At 51.3% G+C, this 5,000-nt stretch overlaps 1 non-coding gene across 1 annotated transcript in view; it reads left to right on the top strand.

The window, feature by feature from the left end:
- The first annotated feature begins 3,553 nt into the window (after positions 1-3,553).
- The window catches only part of LOC126444574 (small subunit ribosomal RNA), a 1,909-nt gene continuing 462 nt past the window's right edge, over positions 3,554-5,000 (top strand). Inside the window, exon 1 of the ribosomal RNA XR_007582629.1 lies at positions 3,554-5,000. This exon is cut by the window's right edge and continues 462 nt beyond it. This is a non-coding gene — a ribosomal RNA (small subunit ribosomal RNA).

Raw genomic sequence — 5,000 nt, forward strand, 5'->3', positions numbered from 1 at the left:
TGTGCCTTAACCTAACCTACGTTGTGCCTTAACCTAACCTACGTTGTGCCTTAACCTAACCTACGTTGTGCCTTAACCTAACCTACGTTGTGCCTTAACCTAACCTACGTTGTGCCTTAACCTAACCTACGTTGTGCCTTAACCTAACCTACGTTGTGCCTTAACCTAACCTACGTTGTGCCTTAACCTAACCTACGTTGTGCCTTAACCTAACCTACGTTGTGCCTTAACCTAACCTACGTTGTGCCTTAACCTAACCTACGTTGTGCCTTAACCTAACCTACGTTGTGCCTTAACCTAACCTACGTTGTGCCTTAACCTAACCTACGTTGTGCCTTAACCTAACCTACGTTGTGCCTTAACCTAACCTACGTTGTGCCTTAACCTAACCTACGTTGTGCCTTAACCTAACCTACGTTGTGCCTTAACCTAACCTACGTTGTGCCTTAACCTAACCTACGTTGTGCCTTAACCTAACCTACGTTGTGCCTTAACCTAACCTACGTTGTGCCTTAACCTAACCTACGTTGTGCCTTAACCTAACCTACGTTGTGCCTTAACCTAACCTACGTTGTGCCTTAACCTAACCTACGTTGTGCCTTAACCTAACCTACGTTGTGCCTTAACCTAACCTACGTTGTGCCTTAACCTAACCTACGTTGTGCCTTAACCTAACCTATGTTGTGCCTTAACCTAACCTATGTTGTGCCTTAACCTAACCTATGTTGTGCCTTAACCTAACCTATGTTGTGCCTTAACCTAACCTATGTTGTGCCTTAACCTAACCTATGTTGTGCCTTAACCTAACCTATGTTGTGCCTTAACCTAACCTATGTTGTGCCTTAACCTAACCTACGTTGTGCCTTAACCTAACCCATATTGTACCTTAACCTAACCCATATTGTACCTTAACCTAACCCATATTGTACCTTAACCTAACCCATATTGTACCTTAACCTAACCCATATTGTACCTTAACGTAACCTAATTTGTGCCTTAACGTAACCTAATTTGTGCCTTAACGTAACCTAATTTGTGCCTTAACGTAACCTAATTTGTGCCTTAACGTAACCTAATTTGTGCCTTAACGTAACCTAATTTGTGCCTTAACGTAACCTAATTTGTGCCTTAACGTAACCTAATTTGTGCCTTAACGTAACCTAATTTGTGCCTTAACGTAACCTAATTTGTGCCTTAACGTAACCTAATTTGTGCCTTAACGTAACCTAATTTGTGCCTTAACGTAACCTAATTTGTGCCTTAACGTAACCTAATTTGTGCCTTAACGTAACCTAATTTGTGCCTTAACGTAACCTAATTTGTGCCTTAACGTAACCTAATTTGTGCCTTAACGTAACCTAATTTGTGCCTTAACGTAACCTAATTTGTGCCTTAACGTAACCTAATTTGTGCCTTAACGTAACCTAATTTGTGCCTTAACGTAACCTAATTTGTGCCTTAACGTAACCTAATTTGTGCCTTAACGTAACCTAATTTGTGCCTTAACGTAACCTAATTTGTGCCTTAACGTAACCTAATTTGTGCCTTAACGTAACCTAATTTGTGCCTTAACGTAACCTAATTTGTGCCTTAACGTAACCCATGTTGTGCCTTAACGTAACCCATGTTGTGCCTTAACGTAACCCAATTTGTGCCTTAACGTAACCCATGTTGTGCCTTAACCTAACCTATATTGTGCCTCAACCTAACCTATATTGCGCCTTAACCTGACGCACGTTGTCGCTGAACCTGCTCTGTAATTGTTATGCAACTCGTTAAATTAGTGTAGTGTTGCCTAACCGCAACCCTCGCAATATAGTTCGCTATTCGCACTGCCCGGTCCCCTGTGTATCGCGTCATGTTAAACACCTTGCAGGTGTTGCTGACTTTCCACATGCTCCTGCTATACACTGTAATGTGGATAGCAGCAGGACGTACATGCCCCCCCCCCTTCCCCCCTGCCTTCGCAAGCTGGTCGTTGAGAAGTTTGCATGTTCAATGCCCTTCGCATGCCGACGTACTCAGCCTACGTTGTGGTACGGCCTGTCACCTGTCCGCCGATGTACGCAAAACCCACAAACTGTACTGCACATTGGTCCGTATGTACTGAATGATACATCGTGGCACATGTGTGACCGTACGACGACTGCGCCTAGCAACGGCAGACCATACAGTCCAAATATTGTGCACGCAGCTACGTGTCGTCTCCCTATAAGAGCTGGATTGCAGTGTGGTACGCCATTCAGACGTGTGGGAGGAACGGACGCCCTGGATGGCGATCAGCATGAGCAGTCTGTTGATGTAGTGGAGCGTGTATTCGGACGTAGTCGTCTCTTCTCACACACCGTGATAGCATGTTGCACCGCGTTCCACATCTGCGACATCCTGCAGAGGCCGGCTGACAGTCGTTCGCGCAATGGACACCGCATACGTACGGGGGCTACCTTCCACGTGTTCTCGAGGCGTGCACATGTTGTTGCGTCTATGTGGGCAGACGTAGTGTGTTGTGACACCTGACACAGGCATGCAATACTCGTTGCAAATGGCGATGGACGTCTACGTTTGCTGGTGACGTTACGCAAATGAACAACAGGTAACCCGTTGTGGTGCGGTTGTTCTCGCTAGAGGTGAATCAGTGTTGGCGACGATCGGTCGAGCTATTAACCGGTTGTTTCAGGGATACCCACCATGCCCACGAACGTGAAAGGGGACCCACCATGCCCACGAACGCGAAAGGGGATCTGGGTGTGAGGCGATACGCGGCGGTGGCTGGGTGGGACCGTCCCCGGCCGGTGAGGGGGGGCCGCCCGGCGTGCTGGCAGCGCGGTGCGTGGGCGCACGCGCTACAGCCGGCTGGTGGGGGCGGCCAGTGGCAGGCGCGCCGGCCGACGGACGCGGCAGGCGGCGCAGCTGCGCGCCGGCGCCCCCTGCTCGCGGCGCCTTGCGGCCAAAGTAGGTCCTCGCGGGCCCGGTGCGAAGCGCGGTGGCCATCTGCAGTGTGCTGGTCCGATTGAGGACTGTGTGCGCTGAGGATGCGCCGCCGCCCGGCGCTCGGCGCCGCGACGCCGTCTGCTGCTCGGTCGCCCCAGCGGTTCTCGCAGGTGGTTTGTATCGCAGCTGTGCGGACGTGTTGGCGCGTGCGCTGTGCTGGGAGAGTTCGCTTCGGCACCCAAGTGGGGCTTTTGTCCTTCTGTGGCGCTGGCGTTGGAGCTGCCGGTCACCGTAGGTGGCGCGTGTTGTCTCCCGCCGGCAATGCCACGACAGCACGCTCCCGGGCCTCTGTCGGCAGCGGCAAGCTCAGTTGGGAGCACGGGTGGTCGCACCTAAAGCGTCTACTCGCCTAACTCCGGGCGATTGCGCCTCTCTCGAACCCGACCAAGTACTTAGGACGGCGCTGCGCGCCGCCGGGACCTGAGAGGGTTTCGAGGTGTGTTGTGCAGGGGAGCTCAGCCTCCTCCTGTTTGCAGAATAATTGAGCGGACGCTTGCGTGTTCGCGCGGGCCCCCGGGACACACTCCCGGGCGGCCGGCTGCTCAGCTCTAGTTGACGCAGCTCCCTGGTTGATCCTGCCAGTAGTCATATGCTTGTCTCAAAGATTAAGCCATGCATGTCTCAGTACAAGCCGCATTAAGGTGAAACCGCGAATGGCTCATTAAATCAGTTATGGTTCCTTAGATCGTACCCACGTTACTTGGATAACTGTGGTAATTCTAGAGCTAATACATGCAAACAGAGTCCCGACCAGAGATGGAAGGGACGCTTTTATTAGATCAAAACCAATCGGTCGGCTCGTCCGGTCCGTTTGCCTTGGTGACTCTGAATAACTTTGGGCTGATCGCACGGTCCTCGTACCGGCGACGCATCTTTCAAATGTCTGCCTTATCAACTGTCGATGGTAGGTTCTGCGCCTACCATGGTTGTAACGGGTAACGGGGAATCAGGGTTCGATTCCGGAGAGGGAGCCTGAGAAACGGCTACCACATCCAAGGAAGGCAGCAGGCGCGCAAATTACCCACTCCCGGCACGGGGAGGTAGTGACGAAAAATAACGATACGGGACTCATCCGAGGCCCCGTAATCGGAATGAGTACACTTTAAATCCTTTAACGAGTATCTATTGGAGGGCAAGTCTGGTGCCAGCAGCCGCGGTAATTCCAGCTCCAATAGCGTATATTAAAGTTGTTGCGGTTAAAAAGCTCGTAGTTGGATTTGTGTCCCACGCTGTTGGTTCACCGCCCGTCGGTGTTTAACTGGCATGTATCGTGGGACGTCCTGCCGGTGGGGCGAGCCGAAGGCGTGCGACCGCCTCGTGCGTGCTCGTGCGTCCCGAGGCGGACCCCGTTGAAATCCTACCAGGGTGCTCTTTATTGAGTGTCTCGGTGGGCCGGCACGTTTACTTTGAACAAATTAGAGTGCTTAAAGCAGGCAAGCCCGCCTGAATACTGTGTGCATGGAATAATGGAATAGGACCTCGGTTCTATTTTGTTGGTTTTCGGAACCCGAGGTAATGATTAATAGGGACAGGCGGGGGCATTCGTATTGCGACGTTAGAGGTGAAATTCTTGGATCGTCGCAAGACGAACAGAAGCGAAAGCATTTGCCAAGTATGTTTTCATTAATCAAGAACGAAAGTTAGAGGTTCGAAGGCGATCAGATACCGCCCTAGTTCTAACCATAAACGATGCCAGCCAGCGATCCGCCGCAGTTCCTCCGATGACTCGGCGGGCAGCCTCCGGGAAACCAAAGCTTTTGGGTTCCGGGGGAAGTATGGTTGCAAAGCTGAAACTTAAAGGAATTGACGGAAGGGCACCACCAGGAGTGGAGCCTGCGGCTTAATTTGACTCAACACGGGAAACCTCACCAGGCCCGGACACCGGAAGGATTGACAGATTGATAGCTCTTTCTTGATTCGGTGGGTGGTGGTGCATGGCCGTTCTTAGTTGGTGGAGCGATTTGTCTGGTTAATTCCGATAACGAACGAGACTCTAGCCTGCTAACTAG

This window comes from Schistocerca serialis, unplaced genomic scaffold, assembly GCF_023864345.2.
Source record: "Schistocerca serialis cubense isolate TAMUIC-IGC-003099 unplaced genomic scaffold, iqSchSeri2.2 HiC_scaffold_278, whole genome shotgun sequence".
Classification (NCBI taxonomy): domain Eukaryota; kingdom Metazoa; phylum Arthropoda; class Insecta; order Orthoptera; family Acrididae; genus Schistocerca; species Schistocerca serialis.